Below are 16,138 nucleotides of genomic sequence, written 5' to 3'. Positions count from 1 at the left end.
GGATTGAAGGCTGAGTCAACCTTGAGCCAGCCAGAATTGAACAGTCGGCAGAATTAGCCTGCAATACTGCATTATAACCACTGCACCACCAAGGCCGGTCGGCCACCTCTGTTTCCCAAGACTACAGATGACTTTACCCAGAATTATTTGCAGACCCTAAACCTGGTGGAGAAACCTCAGATTTTACTTATGTGGCCTTACAAACTCTTGACTTTGAACTCTTTTCTGATAAGTCTTGTGTGGTTGAAGGAGTCTGTTTAACAGGGACTGCATTTTTTAAAAAAATCTGCTGCATAGAACCCTTGCTACCTTCCTGAATTTATTGCCTAAATTCAGTCTTGTACTGCCAGAGACAAATATGTTAATACCTTCATTTATTCCAAGTATGCTTTTGGTCCTGGTTCCTTATGGAAACTGAGAGGATTCTTCACCATCTCAGGCCATCAGATTGTTTGTGCGTACCCGGTCATTTTTACCTTATATTACTAAAGGTAATCACTTTGCTTATCAGGCTTGCTTGACAACTTTGTGTTAAAGTCTTTGCACTTGTTTCATATTCCCTCTCTGCAGCTTCTCAGAAGTTTATTTCAGATGCTGGGACTGCTACTTGCAATGTCTCTGTGATGTTTATTCAAATGGTTCCTCATGCCTGATGTTATATTTTGGCTCACAAACTACATGCAAAAGACATTGTGATACCCAAGCTATTCTAGTCTGGCTTGCTTCTGGAGGCAAGGAAGGCAGGATATGACCTTTGGACATGATAGGATTGACCCACAACCATCAATAATACCAGAAAGGCACACCCAGACTCAGGTCAGAATACGTGACACAGGAAATACAAAGCCTGAAACAGGAAATAACTCCAAACAAAGACTCCAGGGGGTATAAAAACGTACTCCCTACGTGTGCTCAGTGCTTTTTCTGCTGGAACCATCTTTCTGTCTGGCTTTCCCTTGCAATAAATTGTAACCTTCTTCCTAAAGCAGTCGCCATGTTGTTTATCCCCGGCTTGGATGGAACCTTGATGAAGACTTTTCTTCCTACAGTAGTATATGGAGATCAGGTTTGGTCTAGTCTAGTGCTTAAGGTACCACGCTAGAAACCAGGAGAGTGTGAATTCTAATCCAGCCTTTAGCAAAAAAGCTGGCTGGATGATTTTGGGCCAGTCACTTTCCCTCAGTTCAATCCAGGGTTGTTGTTGTGGGAAAAACAGAAGAAAGAACAAATATTAGGTAAGTTTGTTGCCTTTATTCACAAACATAATAAAGGAGTGGTGGTGGTAGAGAGAGACTGCAAAAGATCACTGGTTGCTGCTATTTCATCTAGACCTTCACTCCTTCCGCCGCGACCTGAAGACTTGGCTATTTGAACTTGCCGGCCTGGACTGAGGGACTGGGATTTTAGATCTTAAATTTTAAAAATTTTAAATTTTAGAATGTGTTTTATTGTTTAGGGCTATTGGTTTAATTTCATTTTAATTTTGTATATTATGTGTTGTTTATAGTGTTTAATTGCCCTGTACACCGCCCTGAGTCCCTTGGGAGAGGGGCGGTATATAAATCCAAATAATAAATAAATAAATAAAAGTTCTATTTTACAGGGTCCTTTGCCTGATCTACTCCCCCCTCCCCCAAATTTCCCCCTATACAATCTATCTCTCCAGAAGTGCTTTTCTCTGCAACTGTTAGGCCCCCAAACCAAGAAAGACACATGGTGATTGTTCCAAGCTGGGTTCTTTATTGTCCTGCACCTATAAATAGAAGTCTGCCAAACCAAAGTACATCATTATCTGCATCAACCATATGCTCTGAGAACTATTAGGGAGGGGCTGTCTTCACCCTCTTTCTCTCACACAAAGTATTTCGGACTACTACATTCCAAAAACATCAACACAGCACTTCCCTCAAAAATGCTAGCCATGAGTTAAGCAGCTCAGTTTTGTGACCTTAATTCATTCATTAGACTCTAGACTAGTTCCTGTTGCTTCTTGAAAAAGACTAGACCTTAATCAGTTTCGCACTGAAGGCTTTTGTTGTTAGGCCCATGAAACTTGGTTGTAAATGCACACACTGGTTGGAAAATGATTTTTTTAAAAAAAAAAAAATCTGTCATAATAGCGAATGCCATTAACCGAGGTAGTCATAAACAAGGAGTGGCTGTAATGTGTAAATATTTGAATGTACATTTCTATCTTATCCTTCCAACAAGTCACGACAAGTAGGCGTCTGACTTTTGCTGCTGATTTCCATTTTATATTTCAACTTACGGCTAGTTTTAAGACCTATTTTCTTTATTTTCAGAAAAAGGCTTTCTCTTTCTGAAAAAGATTGAGGCTGTTACCAATATGAACCCCAAACTGACCATAGTTAAACAATTTTTTGCAAGTCGCCTTCCTATTGGTCAAAGAGGTTTACTAGGCCTTCTCATTGATTATTTCTATAGCTGTTCAGCAGCCTGTTTCTGGTTAATATTTATATTTCTGATACAGGCCTGGCGAACTAGAAAGCTATTAGGCTGGATTTCCAGATAATTCATGGCCATATTATTTCAGTTTAGGATGACACACAATACAGACTCTTCTGTGGAAAAATTACCGAACTCATCCTGTGGTATGAGTTAAGAACTAATCTAAATCTAACGGAAAGGCAAGGCACAACTGCTGAAATTTGGGGGAAAAGCAGAAAATTCACGCTTTGTCCTCTGGATGGCTTTGAAATCATGTCATCTTTCAGGAAGCAATTTCCTCTTCCCTTGTTTTCTCCCGCCCATACTAAATATATTGCTGGAAGGATTAGATACTGCCTTCATTAGCATTGCCCTTCTCTGACTAGAAGAAATATTTTCATGAATCACAATGTTTTGTTATTTGTCATCTGCGATGGCTATTAAGTAGCAGCATGCACAATTCTTAGAGGCACAGATTGTCTGGTGTCTCTAACAATGAAACCATATCTCAATAAATACATATTATTTGGTAGCCCTTTTTTATTTTTTCTTCAAAATCTCCCTTCTCTTTGCTGCTGTATCAACCAATCACAAAACAGCCTTACAAATTTAAAAAAGTATTTTTAGACTGGATCAAATCAAACAAAAAACATAATAAATAAAAATACTAAAATACATAATAAAAGCAGAATTACAGCTCCTTTCATTAAATTATGAAATAATCAATGTATTAATTAATGAAGCATCTATACAAGATAGGAAGAAATTAGCCAGGAGGAAATATTACATATTTATTAGGTCCACTTTAGTAAAAATAAGGACTGGGTGAAATCCAACATTTATACAAGCAGAAGACAAGTATGCTCCATAAATACTTTGCAACTCCTAGCAATGCCTTATGTTGTATTGAATCACATTATCCTAGCATATTATTCTAACAGCTCCATTATATTCCCTTGATCCTCCTAGGCTTACAAGGCATGGTACATTTTGCTGAGCTTCAGGGAGGCAGAAGAACTGCATAAGCTCCTGCATCCTCCAGACAATTCAGACAATTTCTCCTTCTTGCTACCATCTGGCAAGGAATACATTCCAATGCTCCATAAGTCCCCCCCCCCAATGCTTTTTGACAGAGACAGGAGGAGCTGGGATATGTTCTGGGCATTAAAGTCCAAAATTTAACTTTGGCCTTTATGCAGAACATGCCATTGTGATGTTCAACAACAATTTTTGCATTGTTTATTTTGCTTAAGCTAATATTACTAGTGATTATATCCATATACTGTATTCTGTACACTTTCATGAAAGAAATGCTCACTACAACATGGTTAAACCTTGCTAAGCAACCACAATTGGACTGACAACTCCATCACTAAGCACAGCCATTGCTAAATGGAAAATTACATGACCACGACAGGCTTACATTACTTCCCATTCGATCGTTAAGTGAGACATCACATGATTGTGACTTTTGATTTTACTTCCAGATTCTCCATTAAGTCTGTTTGCCACAAGCCAGTTATGAAGCAGGCAAATGGCAATCATATGACTGCAGGACATTGTAACAGTCGTAAATATGAGGATTGATCACAAAACTGTTTGTTTTAACTTCAAACAGTTGCTAAATGAAATAGCCGGTAAGCGAAGACTACCTGTATTTCACATACTGTTCGGAAGAATAAAATATGTTTCATTGATTCTTATTTGGTGATGAAGTTCATGCTTGGCACCCAAAAAATTCCAAATTCAACTCCAGATAAAGCTAGGAGAACCCCTCTCCAAAACTGCAGAAATTGCCACCAGTTATAGAGTCACTCTTAAGCTAAATGCCCAAAGATTGATGCTGCAGAAAAGACACACTTTTTATATCTGCCTTGTAGCTGTTGCCTTTATACTCTCTCCTCTTTTTCCCTAAAGAACACACAAATAGGTTCACATAGTACAAGGAGTCCTTTGGTTGACATCCAATGTAAGGGCAAACCCTAGATATGAATGGGCTGCCTATTTGGCAAATAGAGTTCTTCTTCCAGCCAATGAAGTGAAGACGTGCATTAATGCAAGCTGTTTTCAGTGGTTCCTGAAAGCATTGCTCAAGCACTTTGTCAGCTTGTAGAAGAACAACATCTGCCATTTTGATAACAGGCAGTCCACTTGTAAGTACGAGTTTCAGCTTAAATAAAAATTTGGATTAAAGACAATAGGGTACAGAACTCATTCTCAACCCGGGACCACACTGTATACTAAATAAGCAGTTTGGTTTCATAAAGCCAGCTCTGAAGTTTGAAAACCATGGCTTATGATTTAGCATGTCATGCCAGCCTAGCTAGTGTAGTGCAGATCAGTGTTTCTCAACCTGTGATCCACGGAAGCTGAGGGTGTCCACAATGTCATCACAGGGGGTCCGTGAGGGCTTGAAGAAATATTATGGCTTAAATCTTGAGTTAAGTCTTGAGGGTCCATGGCCACAAGAGGTATTTAAAGGGAGTCCATGGTGAAGGAAAGATTGAGAATCACGGCTGAAGATTATTCAGTAAGCCATGGTTAAATCAAGCATAGATTAGCATGTAGTGGAAATTCAACTCAAGAATGTGATACACTAAGACTGATGATACTTTCAAGATCTCTAAGGAACCAAGTGTAACATCCTGCTTCTGTCACATAGCATCTTTAAACACTGCGCCTTCAGCTGGTCAAGAGAAGTTGACCAGCTTCTTGGAGAGTAACAATCATTTTCAACTCAAGCAATTTGAGATTGCCTAGCAATACTATTTATGTAGAAACAGTAAGATTCAGCACGAATGCTAATTACATTCCAGTCTCTGCTTGAAATGTCTACCCTTAACTGATGCCCCCAAGACCTCTCATTATGATTGCCATTATGGGTTGGATCAGATGAGTGATATGATCCAACTGGGAAACTCACTAAACATTAAGTGCCATCTCTCTTTGAGCAGCGTTTTGGTCCTCCAAGCAATGAGATGAAGGTCTTCCAGCTTCATGTGCTTTGACAGAATTTTCAAAACTAGGCACATAGGCTGTATCAATAATACATTCCTGTCATTGAATATTTTATTAATTTGACTTCTGCTGCTTGCTGTTCCCATTTCAAGGCTGCCGGGTTGTTTCTAATTAAAATTTTATGTCATGAGAGAAAACTGCTCACTTCAGGGGAGAGTTTGCTATTCTTCCTCTCAACAACTAAAGCAAAAGGGGGCACTTCTGGCCACTGAAAATGGCTCCTAAGGACTGGCTGGAAAATGAAGAGGACAATTGGGGCAAGGCAGGTTTTTTACAAGATTCTGAACTTTCAGTTACTACCACCTACCGGTACCCAGTTTTCAGCCAACATAACATACAGACATAAAATTTGCTTTCCTTGCTGCTGATCATTGTTTTGCTTCTATAATCTCAGTTCTAGCTAGGTGTGCAAGATGGAAATCCTGATTTTGGGTGCATAGGGTGTGTTAAACAATGTCAGTACTTAAACTCTCTGGCTTTGACACCTTCCCCTTTTTGAATGTCCCCAGCCAGGAAGAAACCATCTGCCAAGCACAGCGCTGGTGTAGTTAGCAGAAGGTTTGGACAGATGGCTAGATTTAACCATCGGCCCAAACTTGTACCTGCAAGCCAACTGATTAGCAGGCTTCCCCAGGTGTGGAATTTTGAAAGAACACTAAATCTGTGAGGTTTAAGCCATGTCGATGATATCAGCAACTGGCAGGTATTCCCAAATATGGGGTTCTGAGGCAGGGGAGTATCTGGTAAAGCAGGAGAGCTCTAATCTGACTCAACCAAGAAATATTACTGACAAATATAGTGTCCTTCCTCTGGCAACAGATCCCCCTCATCCTGTTGCCTTCCGTGCGTCCTCAAAACCTCTTCTGGAGAGTTTGGAAGTCCATCAAGTAATGCTAGAGGATCCAAAGGAAGGGGGAGTCTGAATCTATTGCTTTCCTTTCTCCTTGCCAAGGGGAAGCATTCTTAGCTCTTTCTGATGAGAATTAAACTAGATTCCCTAATGTGCAAGTACTCCATACTAAGAAAAATCAGTTTTTTAAACGGTTATCAAATGGCTCTCATTAAAGGCCATTCCTCCCCAGTTTGCTTTTTAGCTTCTAAAAATGCCTTTTGCAATTCAACGTTATCCCGAGGAACCCATTTATTGTGCAGCCATTTTCGAGTGTCTTTTCCAAGACCCGCATGCTTATATACTTACGTTTTAGGAAATGCCACTGGATGTGGTTCAAGAACACGAGCTCACTGCCATAGCTTTTTTTTGCAGCAATCAAACCCTTAGTGCTACACAACACTGCTATTAGGATTTAATGAGCTCAGTATTTTTAATAGTAGCCCTTTAACTGTAATGCAAAAGAACAACGCTATTTTAGATAGTTGCTATCGTAAGATGAAATTCTACATTATAGTTTAGGAAATCAGGTCCTGGGGATCAATTTTATAATTTTAATTTAAAAAGGGCAGATTATAGAAATGTCTAAAGAATCTATACTGTAAAAAAAGCAAACTAATAAAATTAGACATTTTCTCCAGACAATTAAAAATAATATGGGGAGAAGAGAGATAGGTTGTATTGCGTCTTCTCAGTGTTGGGGATTTCAATCCCATCTATCCCAATCAGCACAGATAATGACAGTGATAAGTACACTCTAAAACACATGTGGGAAACTAAGTTATCTATGCTCAAGAGCATCAATGGCTTCGATTCACTTTTATGAAATCACAAAAAGTGTCATGGAAGATATCACAAAATTTAATGAAAAAAGGAAGCTGGAATAAAAAGGAAAATGAAAGTACTTAGACAAGGGATTGTAGAAATGGAAGAAAAGGATTATTCATTCCAATAAACAGTGTAAAATCTAATCAGTAGACAACAAATTGGATTAAGATTGAAGTGAAAAAAAGGCAGCATGAGAAATTAATATATCACTGTACGAAATAAATGAAAACTGAACGGAACAATTTGATTTATGAAGTACAAATACATAGTTTCGTGACAGAGGTCAGCAGAAATATTTTAAAAATGGGTTGTCTGAAACCCAATAAAAAAATTTCCAGAATTTGAAGAACTATCCGAACTACTAAGTAATAATTTTGAACCACTTCTTACCACACCCAGCCAGGTGGCAGAATTTAGCCAATGCACTGATGATGTTACCAAATTTGGGTAATGAAACATCTGCAAGAAAACAATCAAGCTCAGGAACACCAAAGATTCCCTCATTTCAACCCTGTGCTACAAATATTGTCCTTTATTGGAATTTAGTCAATCTTGACTGGTCTCAAGAAGCCATATAGAATTGGACCTGCTTAATTAGTACACTTGGCTGGAATACGTTCAGAAATACCAGAACTATAAACTGCATTAGGAAATTCAACAAACATCTTAGAAGAAGGCAACAGCAAGTCTGCATTGATTACACCCCAAAATGTCTATTAAAACACTAAGAAAGAGGCAAGCCAGGTTTGAGAGAGTTTTTACTGTTTATCCTGTCTGCATTTGCTTATATATGCATATGCACACCCACACACAAACACATACCCACACAAAGAAGGAGTTCAGACAAGACACTATTCACCAATTAAATAAAAACTTGGCTTTAGTGAAGCCCTTACGTATTAGAATTCCACAAGCAGTAATATTTGAGTAGGAATGGGGCTATAAAAATGAGGTGACTACTACTGGCATTGCTTCTTTACTGGTGATGTAAGTTAAACATACAAATGATGATTCATTACCAAATTCCCATCCCCCCCAGCTTAACAACACAGGATTTTAACCAACTTTGGAATCTCAGCAAATGCACAGGTGTGTAAAAAAGCCAAGTTACAAGAATTCTGCTACTCTAGGGCCAAAGGAATAGCAACAATATCCCCAGCAATTTAATTCTGTAGCTTATTCATGCACCATCAAGTTTATGTTTTAGCAGCTCACTGAACAAAATATGTTCCCCCTTAATTATGGCTTCATAGAAAACATCTGTATATGAGATATGGGAAGATCATTTGTAGTATTTAAGGAGAAAGTGATAACTTACCAAAATTGTTTATTTGTGATGAAGTAATTTCCTTATATGAAATTTCTTTTCCTTGTTCTATTTTTTCTTTTCTGCACTTTATTTTTTATATTTTTCCCTTTTTATTAGGTTTTATCTTTATAATTGTAATGTTTAATAAAATGACCATAAAAATCTATGTACCTAGAGGAAAAAGTGATACTATGTTTCCCTGGAAAACAGAATCTAGGCAGTTCCTGGTAATAGAATGAAGCAATGTAAAATTGGGTTTGCTCATGCTGAGATGAAAGGCAAAATGGAAGACACCCTGGACTCAGTAGATCAGAGGTGGAAAAAACAAAGGCAATCTTCACTCAACATGATGGAGGTGGGCAAATTCTATTGTTCAAGAAATGGCCTGTTTCATTCTGAACACCAGGAATTATTGCTGGCTCAAAGATTAACTTTCCCCTTAAATAATGGAATTGGCAGAGTTTGAAGAAAGAAAGCAATATTTTAGAGCTCTCCCTAACAAAATATTTTACATAGTGCTAATGCTAAGCCACTTTTTTGTTTAACCATAGTTTACAGAATAAAACATAATTAACTGGTTTTACATAATAAAGCATCCAAGGTATTTTACAAACCATAATGTTTGCATTCATGTACCACATTAAGCAACAAGCAAATTATCATTTGGTTTACTATGATGTGTCAAACTAGTTGTTGCACAACAGATTTATTATACAGCACATTGTATAAGGAACTATGTTTCACTATTCTTTTGCTGCAGCATTTTAATGTAAATAGCGTCCTGGGAAAAGTTATTCAAATAAAGTTATGAGAGCATTCAATCTCTACGACTGGCTATCTTGTTGCTCTCAGGTGTAACCTGACTTCTCCAAAAAGACAGCTAAGTTTAAATGCAGAATCACATACTGGCCAGGAATGTATTTTTCACTAAGCTGGTCCCTTGGAGAGGGGGAAGCTGGTAAATTCTAGACTGTGGATGAGAGAGGTAGAAAAGAAAAAAAACAACAACCTAGGTTTGGTTCTTGCAACAAAGGCCTCACTATGACAGGGCAGTTTACATCTACTAGGCCCCAGAATCCTTTTCAGCCTTGGAGGGTACTCTATATACTCATGTGGTTTTAGCAGCATTAGCCAATCTTGGTGGATCTGGATCAGAAGATTCTGGTTGTTTCTAGATGACTGAATGCTCTCTCCTGGTGGAATTTCCTGCCAACTAGTTTTAAGAAGCATTACATAAGGCTGTGCTTACATTTTTATGTAAAGAACATGTGCCCTTCTGGTGCTCTCGGCCCAAAATGCTATTTATAGACTCCTGGAATCATGCTGGTATACTTACAGACTCCAGAATACATTAGAAACCAGAATATTTCATTCATCTTTGCTTCATCCTCCAACTGCCTTCTCCAGAAAAATAAAGGGAAGGAAAACAAGAGCATCTTAGTGAAAAAGACATTTGAAATTGAACATCCTTCAATGCAGATTCTTTTCAGAGTGAAAGCATCTTCCTCTCTGCTTCTCAGATTGCATAATTTTGTTTTTCAGTTTTGCCTAAAGAGCTTACAGTTCAATCCTGAAAGCATTTGCTGTGGGCTTGACTCCTGTTACCAGAGTTTTCACATTTACAACACAAAGTTATTGATTACCTCAGTTCTTAACATGCTGATAATCACACAATAGATTAGTAAGCATTTACCACTGATATTACTATTGCCACATTGAGGTCCTGAAGGAAAAATACAACATAAATCTAACAAATAAGTATTGCTGCTCAGTACAGATATAAGCAAGAGGTTTGGAAACATCCCTCTTAAAATTATGAAATTTAAAAACTTTTATAGGAATTCATTTAACTTTTTTTGAGCATAGGTACGTGAGATTCAGGATAGGAATTAAAAGATATTTGACATTAAAGTATTGTGTCAATGTTGTCTATTATTATTATTATTATTATTATTATTATTATTATTATTATTATTATTATTATTATTATGTTTGTTTTAAATCAATGTTCAATATCCAGAGCTGCAATTATGGAATTTGTAGCTATATAAATCAATATAAGAAATATATCAAGGACTGACTTTGCTTAGTGTTCTAGAATCTAGATCAGTCAAAGCTGATTGGCAAATATAAAACTGGAGGCCCCACTAAATTGAGGATTATGATCCACTATAACTCACAAAAACACTATTTTCTATTAAAATGTACATACCGGTAAATAGGTTGAAAAATATTTGAGTTAGTGTAAGGTACATTTTGTGCACCTGCTTTTTACAATCAGACTTTCTATAGGATAGACTTTCTATAGCCTGAAAATCATCAATTGCTTTTCGAGCTCTTCAGATACGTATCGGAATGTCCACAAACAAGCCGGCATGGCTTTTAACTAGATTCTTATTTAACCAAAGATACCAGATAAACTATTACTTGTTTAGAATAATCTGTATTTCCATCTGCACACTCCTTTCTTTTCTCAGTATTAACATTTTCAACATCACCTTCCTGAATGTCCCAGGATTGTGAATAAATAAACTGTGAGAAAATAAAATAAAAACATTTTAATAATGAATCATTACAGTCTGTTCCATTGACAACTTTGGAAGACAATTATGTTGGGAACTTAGCTAAACTGGACATTCCAGGTTAGCTGTGTCATTAATGGATGCTTAGGTGTTCTCTCCTCTCTCTCTCTCTCTCTGAATTTGTCTGAATATGGTCTAATTAACAAACGCCAATTGTATAATTTATGAATTATAATTTATGAATCTTCTCCCCAGTATATGTTGCCATTTTAGTAAGTTATGCTTTTTTTTTCTTCCATTCAATTGTGCCCAATTCTCAGAGACTACCCAGACAATTCCCTGAAGTTTTTCCTAGGGCTGAGAGAAATGACTGGCCAAGTTTACCCAGCTGACTTTTTGCCCAACGGGAGAGTCGAACCCATGGCCTCCAGTTTCTAACCTGGTGCCTTAACCTCTACACCAATTAGCTTTCTAAATCATGCTGTTTCCACTTAAATTCCATTACATCTGTTGCAGTTCATGTGAGGCAAATTAGCCTATCCTCAACTGGCCTATATCAGATGTCAACCAGCCTATAGCTTTTCTGGATGTCATCCTTCAGCTACTTTTCTATTCTGATTCATTTATGTTTCCAGCAAAACTAGTTCAGAATAAAGCCCTTTTCCCTGGGTTAAAGAGCAGCTGCAAAATGAGGTCCAGGGAAAGGAAGATTTTTCCAAGTATTGGCTGAAACCGACCACAAGCCATTCCTCTTAAAATTCTGGTATAAAATAGAAGATGTGTTAAAATAAACCATTTTCCGGTGTGTAATATGGAAAAAGGAGCAATAACTTAAAAGTACATGTCTGAGCAGACACATTTTATGGCAGATGACATTGAAAGGAAGAAAAATTAAACAGCAAACGTAAAGCTACATTTCTGCATACTTTTGAAGTGTTTAATGATTTAAAACTGCATTGTTGTTTTCATCAAAATTTGAGGATGGATTCCACACTGTAGCTTCAATAGCATCAGGCAAAATAGCATTTGCCCCAAAATGAAGGAACAACATTCATTCTAGGATGAAGATAAATTTAAGAAGGAGCAGGACTCCACAAATATCTCCCATACAAAAAAGGTAATTGAGATTAATGCTCCAAAGATTACAATCTCCTTACCTGTTTGAAGAATACATTTCTCTAATATGCTCATTACGGTGTACCATGAATAAAACCTCCTTTATGGAAGTTTTCAAGAACACAATGTCTGTCTGATTGGATGAGATGCTGTTTGTACGTGCATGTTTAAGGGAGGGGATGTTCAATTCCTTAGTTGTTTTATAATCTTTCTAGGCAGATTTAGATCTCATCACATAACCATTTCACTGGAAGAACATGAGCCATTCCAAATAAATCCAGACCTTTTCTAGTCTAAAGTTCCTTGGAAAAAAATAGCCTGCTTAAAATGATAACAAATGCATTTCATTCTGAGTCTTTCCAATACACTCGGTGGGAAAAAGCATTCTGAGTGCCAAGTCTATTTTTTTGCAGTAGCCATGGCTGTACAAGCTGTTAAAAGGTGGACATTCAACTCTTTAAGAGAAACCTTTCTCTTTATTGCATTCAGGTTGGAAGGGCAGTCATCAGGCTCCAAGACGTAGCTGCTTCTAGAGGGAAGGTGAGTTACAGAAGAAGACACAGTGATGTCCGAGAAGCAGGTTAGCCGCTGTCACACGCACAGTGGGGACATAGCAGCACAATGTGCGTTAGTCAGTGGCTCACCTGCTTCTGGAGAATTAACCAAACAGGCATCAGCTTCTAGGGTACCAATGACAGGCAATCACCCCATCTCACACCACCTCACCCTCTATTTGAGCACCTGAAATAAAAACATGTATCAGCAGGATCACTGTCCCTATTAACTGCTTGTCTGCATTATTTCAGATATTCAGACCTGATTCTAAATAATCTCAAGGCAGTTTCCTTTTCAGTCTCCTTGTCCTTTCCAAGTTGTATAACACAATCGCAAAACAGCAGAACTTTCTGCCACAGCCTTACGTTCTCCTATGCCTTCCAGATCTGCAATTCCCCCTATTGCTCAGATAATATAGCCATTGGATTTGAGTTGGGGAGCATGGAACTGTAGACTAACATAACAGGAGAGCAGAAGAGCGCTTTATATGTATCCTCAGCTCTGTAAAATGCAAACCCACTCTTTAAATATATATTTAGGGGACCTTCCTCTCCATCACCACTCATAGCCAAGGCAAAATTGCTTGGGAAAATACTGTATCTACATTACCCCAAGTGTTTCAGAGAGGCAAGAAATGCTATTGGGGGTGGGGGGGCAACCCGTTGCTATAAGTCCCGTCTCCCTCTGGAGAACAATTCACCCACTTGTCAGAGTAGCAACAAAATTCCCATTGATTTTAGCAGAATGAATCGGATCTTTGGTCCTGCAGAGATTTCCTTCGGGTATACAGCACCATACTCCACGGGATTTGTCCTACATTATAAGCCAACTCTTGTTTATCACTTTCAAAACCCGCAGTTCAACAAGTCGTTTTGCAACATCCTCCAGGAGCAAAAAAAAAGCTTCTGTTTCCTTCTCTAAGCGATCCTTACTTCAGAGGGGTTTTCAAGGCAGACCGGATAAACTTTTCCAGCGATTAAGGCCAACTGCTGGTTCCTGGTCAAAAAGCATCACTCACGATTTGCACTTTTCAGGACGCCGCGGGCAACGCGCTAAAAATAAAAAAAAAGCAAATCACCCAACCGAAAAGTCCAAGAGGCGGCGAGCGCTCTTTTTTTTTTTTTACCTGCCCGGGTGAAGCCAGGTCTGTCACTGACCTCGCTCGAACCCACCGACTCCGCGTCCTCGGCGAAATGTCCGGAGATGTCACTCGAGCCAAGTTCCGACGACCACCACCACCCCCGCGCGCGCCTTTTGGAGGAGTTGCCCGCCCGCAACTCCCTCGTCCGAGCGACCCCGCTTCAGAAAGAACGGACTTTCCTCTAATTGCGCCCATTCGCCAGTCGAGACGCGGCCGGATATCCCGACGTTCACTCTCCACGGAGTTCTCCGAAGTACCTGAACTTTGCAAAGCGCTTGCCAGGCGCTGACCGGTCCAGCTTCGGCGCTCTCCTACCACAGCGCCAGCTTCCGGGACTCTAGCCCGCAGGGACCATTTTCCGTTTCCAGCTGGCGAGGAAGAGGGCGGTGGCGACCTCTTCTTCTCTCTTCTTCTCCCTAAGCCAGTCAGCCCAGCCCGGCGCGGCGCGGCTCAGACCAACCCATGCCTCGACCGCTGCGGCCGTGCAACCTGCTTTCCCTTTGGCTCCTCCACCCCGCCCTAACTTCATGCAAATCGAGCTGGTGACGTAACGCTACGATTGCCCAATGGGAGCTGCGCCCGGCTACCCGGCAGTCGCGGCCCTCCGAGGGGCTGGCCAATCTACGGGATCCTCTCCGTGCCGGGGGCCAGGCAACTCCCTCCGTCCCTTCCCTACGAGTTACAGCGCGGGGTGCGGCGCGTTCGTTTCTGCACGTCCTTACTTTAGGGAGGAACCAACTGTACTTTCCCGAGCTTCAGAACCGCGCTCCCACCTCCCTTCCCCCGTAATGGTTGCCGCTAGCCAACCTCCTTTTTCATTGGGGACGAGTTTTCACGCCAGGGTGAGTCTCGGGACTCTGTACGTTGCTTTTTGACGCGCGTGCTTCGGCTCGCCGCCGCCTCTCCCCTTTTGGGGCGGGAGGATAGTCAATGGTACAGCCCGGCTTGGGCTTTGCCATGAGGACAGTGTCAGTGTGCACGTAGCAAGCGCAGAAGCAGCAGAAGGACGGGTCCCAAGCGACGCGCGGGGCCGACGGGGCGGGCGCGTGCGCGCCCCTGGATGCTCCCCGGACGGCCGCCGAGGCAGCTGCTGTTTGCAGCTGGCGCGCGCTGTCCTCAAAGGCTCTTTGAGCTCCGGCGCCGAACCTTCCTTGGCCCCGTTCTAAGGAGGAAAGGGGGAGAAGGAAAAGGAATCCCGCCCCGCTCTTTTTTACCTCATTTGCTTTTTTTTTTTTTAAGGCTGCGCGCGCGCGCGTGTGTGCGTGCAAAAAGCTCAAGGGACCTGGTTATCTTTAGTACTGGAACAGGACATTCAGGACGCTGCAAATCTTGCATGCTGCCTGGGATGGGGCGCTTCCTGGGCACCCCACCTGAGTCTCCTACTTTACACGTTGGCGACCCTTGTAGCTTCCAGACAAATTCTTAGCTGGCCTTTGTAAACAAATAACACTATCATCAGAGAAGATCCATTTAGGACTACTGGGGAAAAAAGTCCACCGAACAAATCCTTCTGGAACTCTTTTACTTCCCTTTGTTACAGAGATTTCCAAAAGGGTGTAAAAAGATGGATATAAATATATGTCAGAGCATGAATTTGGTGAGAAATCCATTATAATGGTGGTTTAATCTACCATAAGAAAGGCCGAGCGCCAAAGAATTGAGGCCTTTGAGCTATGGTGCTGGAGAAGACTACTGCAAGTCCCTTGGACTGCAAGGTGATCAAACCGGTCAGTCCTAGAGGAGATCAACCCTGACTGCTCTTTAGAAGGGCAGATCCTGAAGCTAAAACTCAAATACTTTGGCCACCTAATGAGAAGGAAGGACTCACTGGAGAAGAGCCTAATGCTGGGAAAGGTTGAGGGCAAGAGAAGAAGGGAACGACAGAGAATGAGGTGGCTGGATGGAGTCACTGAAGCAGTAGGTGTGAGCTTAAATGGACTCCAGAAGATGGTAGAGGACAGGAAGGCCTGGAGGAACATTGTCCATAGGGTCGCGATGGGTCGGACACGACTTCGCAGCTAACAACAACAAAAATCTACCAAACCATTCTTAAGTTTATTATATTCCGGGATTTATCCTGTGGCATACTGCACAGTTGTCTATGCAAATTAACTTAAGCATACTTGTGCACATTTATATAACTTCTAGACTATGTGTCTCTTGGTTCGCCACATGAAATCAACGATCCTCACATATGAACAAAAATGACAGTGGACCGTGTGTTCTAGTGGTCCTTCAAATTATTTGTATAATTTGTCATTTTATAATGCAGTTTTCAGAATGGGAACACTGCACTACCATTGTGCTGCTTG

This window comes from Vipera berus, assembly GCF_964194415.1.
Source record: "Vipera berus genome assembly, chromosome: 1".
Classification (NCBI taxonomy): domain Eukaryota; kingdom Metazoa; phylum Chordata; class Lepidosauria; order Squamata; family Viperidae; genus Vipera; species Vipera berus.
This window is presented reverse-complemented; position numbering follows the sequence as displayed.